We start from the raw sequence: 11698 nt of genomic DNA, 5'->3' as shown, positions 1-11698 counted from the left end.
TGTTAGTCCATTCTTGGGTTCTGTGCTTCTGCTGTTGTTTTGTTCCTTCAGTTTTCTTTTGTTCTTATACTCCACATATGAGTGAAATCATTTGGTACTTGTCTTTCTCCGCCTGGCTTATTTCACTGAGCATAATACACTCTAGCTCCATCCATGTTGTTGCAAATGATAGGATATGTTTTTTTCTTATAGCTGAGTAATATTCCATTGTGTATATGTACCACATCTTCTTTATCCATTCATCTACTGATGGACATTTAGGTTGCTTCCAATTCTTGGCTATTGTAAATAGTGCAGCGATAAACATAGGGGTGCATCTGTCTTTTTCAAACTGGGGTGCTGCATTCTTGGGGTAAAGTCCTAGAAGTGGAATTCCTGGGTCAAATGGTATTTCTACTTTTTTTGTGTGTGTGTGTGTTATACTTTTTTTTTTTTTGAGAGGGCATCTCTCATATTTATTGATCAAATGGTTAACAACAATAAAATTCTGTATAGGGGACTCAATGCACAGTCATTAATCAACCCCAAGCCTATATCTCAACAGTCTCCAATCTTCTGAAGCATAACAAACAAGTTCTTACATGGTGAACAAGGTCTTACATAGTGAATAAGTTCTTACATGGTGAACAGTGCAAGGGCAGTCATATCACAGAAACTTTTGGTTTTGATCACGCATCATGAACTATAAACAATCAAGTCAGATATGATTATTCATTTGATTTTTATACTTGATTTATATGTGAATCCCACATTTCTCCCTTATTATTATTATTATTATTATTTTTAAATAAAATGCTGAAGTGGTAGGTAGATGCAAGATAAAGGTAGAAAACATAGTTTAGTGCTGTAAGAGGGCAAATGTAGATGATCAGGTGTGTGCCTATAGACTAAGTATTAATCCAAGCTAGACAAAGGCAACAAAACATCCATGGATGCAGAAGATTTCTCTCAAAACAGGGGGTTGAGGTTCTAAGCCTCCCCTCTGTTGCTCCCCAATTTCTCTCCTGATGGCCCCCCTGCGACTGTGCCTGTCTTAGGTTGTTCCTCCCTTGAGGAATCTTACCCGTCTCTGGCTAACCAGTCATCTTCCGGGGCCATACAGGGAAATGTAAAGTTGGTAAGTGGGAGAGAAGCAATATTCTTTGAAAAGGTTAGCTTTTTACTTCTTTGCAGATTTATGCCCTGTGGCTTTTATGCCAAGCATTTGTCTTGAGGTATCTTTACCACTTGGAAGAATTATGAAATTCAATAATTTTCGATATGAGGCACTAGTTCTACTAAAGGGTTGTAATTAGGAAGGAAGAAGAAAAGCTATAGAAGAAGCAGACGGAAGAAAACATGGGAAGATTGATTATTTCTTTGACATATCTTCTTGTAGAGTAACATAAGCATGTATAGGTTTTAAACTACTAATTAAATTGCACACATACATTAACATAATAGGAATACAGCTACATAACAAAAGCAGACCTACAATTACCAGCCATATCCAGTGAAACCAAGAAAACCAGTTAGGTACCCTAGGCATTTGTGAAAACTTATCAATGATATGATGGATATTGTCTAACTGAATTTGAATAGTTTGAGAAAAATCAGACAAATTAAAACAACACATTCCTGGGAACTGTTCACATCCCATGTGTTGTTTTAACAGTAGATAGTCTATAGTCACACGATTTTGGAGCACTGCAACTTGCACTTCTCCTAATTCTTGGTTGAGTTCCGACAGTATAGATTCAGCCAAATTTGTTGTTTTACTGTATGCACAGGCCAGCTTAGATAGCTCCTTCTTCATTCCATGGCAAATCAAGGAACCTGTGGGATGACTGCAGCTACAACTGCAGTAGTGCCAGGATCTTTGTTGAAGTTTTCTGATGTTCATCTTCTGGAATGACTCTTCCAGAGGATGTTTTGTGTTTTAAAAGAAAGATTCCTTAGGATTTTCTACCTACAGGATCATGCTGTCTGGTAATAAAGACTATTTTACTTCTTCCTTCCCAGGCTGAGGCTCTCAACTGCTTTTTCTCACTTCCAGTACTATGCTGAAGGGACATGGCAAGAGTGAATATCCCCATCTTGTTCCAAAACTTGAGGGACCATTCAGTCATTACCACAAGCATGATGTTTGCTGTAGGTATTTCATAGGTGTGCTTTGTCATACTGAGGAATTTCCCTTGTTTCCTAGTGTGTTGAGTGTGCCTGTTTCCTCTCACAGGCAGGAGCAGATGTGGCTAAACAGAACTGGGTCTTGGGGTGGAGGGTGGTGAGATGAGCAGGTGGCACAATAGGACAACTGACAAGGGGATGTCCTGCTGCTCAGTTAGTTCTGGGGAAGGGCCACTAAGGGACACTGTCCTCAGTCCCAGAGTATTCTCAAGCCTGGCCATGGTCCTGTGGCAAGGGGAGAAACCTGACTGAAGTTGGGTCAGCTCGAGTCAACAGGCATTTGTCCGGCTCAGTCAGTGTGGACACCCGGGGGAGCTAGTCATTTAGGAGTCACTGACTGGGACTCAAGAGGGTCCGGGTCTAGCCTGTCACAGGTAAACAAAGAGGTCACCTTCAAGTCACAGGGAAGGCTGGTTCTTTGCAGTGAGTTGCTTTCTGTAACACAGAGGAGCAGGAGGATTTCTTAACCACTGCTGTTTTCCATGAACCCTGGGTCAGGTAAAATTCCGTGTCAGGAGACAGCAGAAACCCTCCCTTCTCAGTGTCCTGCCACCAGCCAGGCCTGCAGCACTAGGCACCCTCCCTTCAACCTAAAATACATCCAAGGACTCTTTCCCTATCTCCCTGAGCCACCATTCTGTTTACCCCTACTTTCTCCTAGAAATGCTTCCCAATGTCCAGCCCTCTGGTCTCACCTCAATTGACAGCTCAATTCCTTGCTGTGGGAGGGTCACCCAGATCACCAGTTTTTGTGCCCTCCTTCCTGAGGTATAAGTTCAAGTCCCTGCAGGGCATTCAGAACCGTGCAGCAACAAGGTGAAAATCCAGCCACTGTGTTGGCACATCTCACCCTGCCCCATCCTGCTCAGGCAATGCTGTTCTCCTATTAGACATAGACAATTATACAAAATACCAAGACAAAGTTACCCACAAAAGACAAAATATCCCCTCCCTTGGCCAAAGTGAGTGACTGCCACTTCTTTGCCAGTGTACAGCTGTGCCTTCACTCTAGTCTGTCCTCTCTCTAGATAAGATTTACTGGGATATTGTAGGGAAAGTATAAGTCCCATGGCCAGGATCCTCACTGGATCCTAATCTAATCTACCCATTACTGCCAATAGTGATATAAGAAGAGTCTGCCCCATGGTAGGGGCAGAGGGAAGCAAGAAAGACGGGAGCAGAGGCTGAGCCAGGGTCAGAGACAAGGCAGATGGGATTCCAGCACTTAATCTACCACCATGAAAATAAAGCTTGGTATGAGCCCCCTTTTACCCTCAATGTTCTGTTGTCATTATTTGGTCTCAGCGAATCCATAGAGAACTTGCCCAGAGCTGAGAACTCCCTCTGCCCAAAGCTACATTTTTGTGTAGTTGGTAGGATTTGTTGAGACTGGAAACAATAAATCTGTACTCATGGGAGGGATACTTCAGCGGGCTGCACCTATGAATGGGGAGACACCCAGGTATCCCCAAATGGGCATATGGTTCAAGGTAGCTTGCCTCCTAGAGGAGTGGGACTGTCCCCCATGACTGGGGGAAGGTGCAGGTGACACCTGAGGCAGTAGAGGAGGCCCTCTGCACAATTCCTTAAAGAAACAGAGTGCCCGTGAGGTGGAAGAAACCATGGGTTGGCTGTTTCTCACAGTATTGAAAAAGGCCACAGATGAGAGGGACGTACTCTTGTGAGAGGCACGAGAGGTAGAAGCATGGGAACATGAGCTTCCCATGTGCTGTAGGGGCAGAAAGAGAGTTGTGGAAGATTGAGACGGCATTGCTATGAGTGGCAGCTGAGCTGGCTCAGTGCATGGGTCCACAGCGGCTCTGGGTCTGTCCACGGCGAACCAGCCCCTCTCCTCCTCCACCTGCTGTGGCAACTGTAATTGGACAGAAGCTGGCATTGGGCAGATGGAAATCCTAACAACAGTCTCCAAATACACCTCCATATGTACCATGGGCATATGACTTGGCATTAGAGAAAGAGATTGGTCCAGAACAGTTTCCAGTCAATGAGCATTATTTTGGATTAGTCAATTTTGGGAATACCTGCTACTGAAATTCAGTTCTTAAAGCACTTTATTTTTGTCATCCATTGCAGGAAAAAGTTCTAGCATACAAGAGTCAGCCTAGGAAGAAGGAGAACCCTCTCACATGCCTAGTAGATCTCCTCCATACACAGCCTCTAGAAGAAAAAGTTTGGGGTAATACCCCCTAAGAAGTTCATAACAAGACTACAGAAAGAAAATGAGCTTTTTGACAACTACATGCAGCAAGATGCCTATAAATTCTTAAATTATCTCCCAAATACAACTGCTGATATTTTACAAGAAGAGAGAAAGCAGGAAAAGCAAAGTGGCCACCTGCGCAATGGTAACACTGACAGTGAAAATAACAACAGTGCTCCAGACCCAACATGAGTTGTGAGATTTTTCAGGGAACATTAACTAATGAAACCAGACGTCTTCCTGTGCAACGATAAGCAGCAAAGATGAAGATTTTTTAGACCTTTTACTTGACGTGGCACAAAACATCAATCACTGCTTAAGGGGTTTCAGTGACACAGAAACGCTGGGCAGTGAGTACAAACATTACTGTGAAGAATGTCGCAGCGTACAGGAAGTGCACAAGCCGATGAAAAGTTAAAAACTGCCCACGATTCTAGCTCTACATCTGAAGAGATTTAAATATATGGATCAACTTCACTGATACATAAAACTTTCTCACCACGTAGTTTTTCCTTTAGAACTTCATCTGTTCAACACTTCAGGCGATGTAACCCAACCTCACAGCATGGGCGACCCTGATGCCACTGTGGTTCACATGGACCTGGTCCCGGTCGAGGCCGTTACGTTGCAGCAGTTAAGAATCATGATTTTGGGTGGTTGTTTGATGACGACACTGTAGAAAAAATAGAAGCACAAGCTATTGAAGAATTCTTCGGGCTGACGTCCTGTATCTCAAATAACTCTGAGTCTGCTTACATCCTTTCCTATTAATTTCGGGACTGAGGGGAACTGTGATGAAGAAATACTTTCTGCCTAATTTCTTCTTTGGTTATTATGGAAAGGATTGAGCACTGATTTCCCCAAGAAAAGAGAAATACAGGAAGCTCAGGGGTCAGTAGCGTGCTTTGTACACAATACACCAAAGACTGTGAATTAACAAGCTCCTCCTACCATGGTAGTTGATTTATTTGCTCAGGTATTATGCTGTTGTTCACTTCCATAAAAGGAAGTGAAATCAGGGATACCAGTTTCTCTTGTAAAACAGTCTTCCAGTAACTGACATGCATTTTCTTTTTATTAATTGCACCAATCATGATCTGAACTCCTCGGGTGCAGTAGCAAGAATAGGAGTCTCTGCTAGGTTGTATTGATATTTTAAGGAGATAATATCAAACACACTGTGTAAGTCTGCCTGTGTTGAATATGTATAGAAAGAATATCTGGTGGTCTTTTCAAGCATAAACCAGAAGTACATTTGGGCCCAACACTTGCAGTTGCCTTCATGATGTAAAAAAAAAACCCTAACATATAACTAGTATCCAGTGTCAGGAAGGCAAATAGGTTTTGCTTCTCTGAAAAAGCTAATAATAATGTACAGTATATGTATACGTAGGGAACAACTGGTCAAAAGTGGCTTTTTGTTTCCCCAAAAGGAATGACAGCTTTTATAATTATAATTTTTTTCCTTATTTATTTTACTTAAAATTGGTAGAGTCTAAGTATTGTAAGAAGTACCCATGATTCTGTCAGTAAATTTGAGCATATTTTTATTAGTTTTTGTCTGTTTAACTAGTCCTTTTGTTCATTTCCATTTTTAAGGTTATTTTTAACTCTGTTTTAAATAAGATATTTTAAGAAAAATTGCAATGAGAGGAGGTATTCTTTTTCAGAAGCAACTGATATCTCTGGCTAAATATTTGTCCTTTGTTATAGTTTATAAGTCAGTTATTCAGCTTTAATTTCAATAAAGTAAAATACCATAAAAAAAGTTCACTATCATTATTGGAATGGTGAAAGGTTTCAGTGCAGTGGTGGTATACCAGTTTGTAGAATTCTTAAAGACTCTAGTGTTTCAAGTTGAGACCACGTTTGGGAAATTCATGTCATAGCAGTTAAGTTATTTTCAAATGTCATTCTTTACCCTGGAAAGAAGTATTCCATTATAACCCCAGCAGTATGTGTAGCCAGCTATAAAAAACAAAAAAAAAAGAAACTTTGAAGATTAAATTTTAATGAAGTAGACCAGGAATACACGAAGCAGGTCCTTGCATTTTCCCTTTACAAATCTTACTGGAAGTGTGTTCAGAAATTAAACTCTGGGTTCGGTCAGACTTCCTTCTCTTGGGAGTTTTCAGAAGTAATATATGTAGTGGAAAAAGTCTGTAAACCATTGCAACTGACACTTTTCCATGCATCAGTAAGTTGTCTGACAGTGGCTGAATGTAAACTTGCAGAAAAGAATTGAATATGTGTTCAAAATAATAGCAAAAAAAAAAAAAAAAAGCATTGCTGTGAGCCACCGAAGAGAAGGTGATGTAATGGCAGCACGGGGAGAAGCAGTATGAGAAAGCAGGCTGCAAGGTGATGTGGGGGAGGTGAAGGGTGCAGTGGGGCCGACAGCTCCGTTAATGGTGAAAGATAATCAGATGAAGACAAGGGAATGGAGGCGATGCTGGAGGAATCAACCCTTCCATTATTGAGATCCTGCCTAGTTGTAGTTAAGAAAATAAAGATGTAGCAACCACGGGTTCCTCAGGGAGAGGTGCAGCCACCTCCCCAGCTCGTGGAGCCCACATGCTCTGCCCCGATAACCCAGGCTGAGCTGGTGGATTTGGCCTCCTGGATTTGGCACGAGCCCTGAGTCCATGACAGCCTGGCTCCTGTGCCTTTGGGATGTAGGGTTGGATGGGATTATTCTGTCCTGGTTAGAAACAGGGAAGCTGGCTTACGTGACAACTCATCTTGCCATGAGGCAGCGACTACAAAATGCATACCAGATCCCTGGCAACCAGTTCCTTCCCGAGGGGCTTTTGGCCGCAATTTGCACTGGATGGCCTAATCGGGATGTCTTCCCATCTTTCCCCACTAATGGCAGACGTAGGCGGAGCTCCGACAGGCGCGCCGGGAGTTGGGCATCGAAGATGCCATTTCTAACCCAGGACATCATGGCCTGGATGACAAGTTGTTCGCCATGAGGATGAGGGGAACGGTGCTTCAAACGGCTCCCCTGTCCCTCTTTGGGTCCTTAATGGCCATTCTTGCCCTTCACTTAGGGCAGCCCGAAAATGAGTTACCTGTACTGTGGCAGATCCGAGGAGGCTGAAGCCCTGTGGGCACAGAAGCGAGTGCCGTCCGCTGCTGAGAGGAAGGGCTTAAAGGGCCGCGTGGAGGTCAGAGGACCCTCTGTGGGTTGATTTGATAAAGGCAGGAGCAGATAAACAGAAATTGGATGGTAGATCAAATAAAATCTCACTGGAGGTGTGGCAACAACTGAAGCTGGAGCAGCGGTTTTAGCCACTGGCCAAGGCGAGGACCAAGAAGTGGAAGCTGGAGACCAAGCTACAAGTCCAGCCCGTGTGCCTGCGGGGCTTTCTCCTGGAGAGTGAGCCGATCCCACCTGGACCCTCACAGGAAGATGGCTGGGCATTGCAGTTTGACTGCGGGTGTGTGTGTGTGTGTGTCAAGGCCTTGGGGGACTGGGTGGGGACCAGAGGCCACATGTTGAAATATCAATTCATTGGTCCCTAGTGAATGTGCAATGTGTCCTGGTGCTGGTGGACCCAGGAGCTGAGTGCTCAATGATTTATAGCAACCCTGAGCGGTTTCCTGGGGCCCCTGCTATTACAGATGGATACAGGGGTAAGGCTACCAGAGTGAAACAAGCCCCAATCCCATTGGGAATAGGGCATCTACCCCTAAAGGAGTATACCGTGTATCTCTCTCCCATCCCCAAATATATTTTGGGGATAGAATCCTTCAGGGCCTATGGTTACAGATCACTACAGGTGAGTTCAGACTTAGGGTACATGTGGTAAAGGCAGTTCTGAGGGGACATGTAAGCACCCATCTGTAGCTCTGCCTGTACCTCGGTGGGGTGACAAATACAAAGCAATACAAATTGTCTGGGGGGCAGAAAGAAATTGGAGAAACCCTCCAGGAACCAGAAAAGTTAGGTATTATAAAGTCCACCTATAGTCCTTTCAATTCCCCAGTGTGGCCAGTAAAAAAGCCAGACAGCTCCTGGCGTATGACTATGGATTACAGAGAATTGAATAAAGTCACACCCCCTTTGCATGCTGCTGTCCCCTCTAAAGCAGACATTCTGGACACCCTCAGCCATGAACTGGGAACGTATCCTTATGTAGAAGACCTTGTTAATGCTTTCTTCTCTATTGATATAGCACAGGAAAGTCAGGAGCAGTTTGCCTTCACATGGAAAGGCCGGTAGTGGACATTCACTGTCCTTCCACAGGGATACCTCCACAGTCCCACCATGTCATGGACTTGTAGCCCAGGACTTGGCCACATGGAAGAAACTGTAAACAGTGAGGCTGTATCACTACATTGATGATATCATGCTCATGTCGGATTCTCTTTCAGATTTACAAGGGGCAGCTACTAGACTGCTGCAACATCTACAGGAGAAAGGATAGGCTGTGAACTGCACCAAGGTTCAGAGATCTGGTTTGTCTGTAAAGTTCTTGTGGGTTGTCTGGCAAGGTAAGACTAAAGTCCCAGAAACAGTCATAGAAAAAGTTCAGGCCTTTCCTATCTTTACAACTGTGGCATTATTACAAAAGTTTTTGGATCTTCTAGGTTACTGGAGAGTGTTTATCCCCGACTTGGCACAAACTCCAAAGCTCTTATACTATTTGGTATGAAAGGGCATCAGGTGGGACTGAAATGAGACACATGCATCTGCCTTTACTACAGCAAAATGGGCAAAGTCGTGTGGGCCTTGAGTGTAATGGACTCGTCAAGGCCCTGTGAGCTAGATGTCCATGTAACCGTAGATGGTTATTGGCTGTGCTCTCTGTCAATGGCTTGAACCAACACGCCCACCTATTGAATTCTGGTCACAACTAGGGGAAGGAGCAGAGTTCCAGTACACCTTATAGAGAAGCAACTGGCTGGTATGTACCACTCCTTGCTGGCTACGGAGCCCATTGCCAGAACAGCTCTGACCCAGGTAATAACCACTTATCCCATCGTGGGTGGATGTGAGGTTGGACCCAAAGGCCATGGAGTGGCATGGCACAGACGCCTATCCTGGCCAAATGGGGGCACATATTTACAGCAGTGTAGCACATCAAGTCTCCTAAGTGGAGAACTCTAGTGCTTATTGGAGCCAGTGACATACACCAGTGAAAGGCAGGAAGAACTTGCTTTGGAGCCACTAGTAACAGAAAGCCCTCATTGGGAGGGAACAGCCCCTATTCCTGAAGGTGCTTGGTATACAGATGGCTTCAGTCATGGGCAGCCCCTGAAGTGCAGGGCTGTGGCTTTCCATCCTAAGACTGAGGCCATATGGATGGAGGATGGAGAGGGGAAGAGCAGCCAATGGGCTGAGCTGCGGGCAGTGTGGCTCGTGATCACCCAGGAGTCTTTCCCAATAGTTGTCTGCACTGACAGCTGGGCCGTCTATCGGGGCTTGACCCTGTGGCTACCGATATGGTACCATGCCAACTGGATGGTTGGTCACCAGCCCCTTTGGGGGCAAGAGCTGTAGCAAGACCTACGGGCCTCTCTACCCATGGGCCTCTGGTCAGACTAAGGCAGTTACCGTATATCATGTGACTGGCCATTTGCCTTTGGCATCTCCAGGGAATGATGAAGCAGATACATTGGCCCAGGTGCACTGGCTACAAGGAAAGCCTGCCTCTGATGTACCCCAATGGTTACATCAGCATCTGTTGCACCTGGGGCAAAAGATGATGTGGGATATAGCCCTTCAGTGGAGCTTGTCTTTGACCTTTGAAGAAGTCAGCAGAGCCCGGAGGGAGTGCCTTGTGTGTGCTCTAAGAGGGACTTACACTGAGTCCCGCAGCAACATGGGACAATAGTAAAGGGGTCAATACCGCTTGTTGGTGGCAGACAGACTCTACTGGGCCTCTGCCCATATCAGAAGGATATCAGTATGTCATGACTTGTGAGGACACAGCTACTGGACTGTTGGTTAATTTTCCTGGACATCATGCAGATCAGCAAAACACCAAAAGGGGCCTAGAGCATCCCTGCATGTGCAAAGATCTTACGTGCACAACAAAGTGAATGCACACACACGTGCACACATGTGAGTCTGTCACCCAGATCAAAACAGAACATTCCAGCACACAAAAAAGTGTCCTCCTGTCCCCTTGTAGTCAGTACCTGCACTTCATTCCTCCAGAAAACAGGACTTTCAACTCCTATCCCCATATATTACTTCACTCATATTTGAATGTCATATGTATGGAATCAACAAAATATAGACTCTTTTGTGTCTGACTCCTTCTGCTTAGTATTCATAACAGTGAAATCCATCTGTGCTGTTCACAGAAGTAAGTTTGTCAGTCTATTCTGGCTGCTGTAACAAAATACTATGCACTGGGGAGCTTACAAACAACAGAAATTTCTCTCTCATAGCTCTGGAGGCTGCAAGTTCAAGACCGGAGGGCCAGCATAGTCAGGTCCTGGTGGGAGCCTCTTTCAGGCTGCAGACTGCCTACTTCTCTCCATGTCCTCACATGGCAGAAGGGGCACAGGAGCTTCCTTGGGCCTCTTGCATATAGGTATTAATCTCATTTATGACATCACACTGGGAGTTAGGATACCAACAAGTGAATTTGGGAGAGACACAAATATTCAGACCATTGTGTTGTCATTGTTACATTTATTCCACATATGACTATATAAGATTTTATTTGCCCAGTGTAAAGATGGTGGACATTTGGACTTTTTCCAGCTCTGATGATAAGTAAAGCTGCCCGGAACATTTCTGCACATACCCTATTTTACTCTTGTCATTTCTGCTCTCCTGTCTGTGGAACTGCTGTCACAGGGCAGGATATAACTTTCAGTAAGTCTAAGATTTGGCACACCAACCCTCTGTTTTTCCCTTATATTAACCTGAGGGTGGAAACTGGGGAGGGAGGAAGTTAGAGCCTCTTCAATAGGTTTCAAAGCTCTGACACGCAAGTAGACAGGAGGCTCTTTCAGGCATCTGGAAGGCCAGGTTGAAGACTGCTGGTTTTGCAAAACTATCCATGATTATCTAGGCTTTTTGCCTTTATTTTAAAATCTTTTTATCCTCTTAACAGAGTCTTTCACAGAGAAATTTTAAATGGTGTTGTGGTCTAATTTACCAATTTTTCCTCTTTGGTATCAAGTCCAAGAACTCTTCCCCCATCTCTAGGTCCCAAAGATTTCTATTTTTATTCTGAAAGTTTTATAGTTTCACATTTTACATTTAAGCCTGTGATCTCTTTTAAGTAATTTTTGTATAAACGGGGAGGTTTGTGTTGAAGTTCATCCTTTTGCCTGTGCTCCAGC

The 11698-nt window shown here is 44.3% G+C and overlaps 1 pseudogene; it reads left to right on the top strand.

Annotated features, from left to right (window-relative positions):
* The first annotated feature begins 6 nt into the window (after positions 1 to 6).
* On the top strand, positions 7 to 5901 carry LOC140846279 (ubiquitin carboxyl-terminal hydrolase 12 pseudogene; annotated as a pseudogene).
* The last annotated feature ends 5797 nt before the right edge of the window (positions 5902 to 11698 follow it).

Source organism: Manis javanica, chromosome 14 (genome assembly GCF_040802235.1).
Source record: "Manis javanica isolate MJ-LG chromosome 14, MJ_LKY, whole genome shotgun sequence".
Classification (NCBI taxonomy): Eukaryota; Metazoa; Chordata; class Mammalia; order Pholidota; family Manidae; genus Manis; species Manis javanica.
Note: the sequence above shows the minus strand (reverse complement) of the source record. Positions and strands in the feature narration are given on the sequence as shown.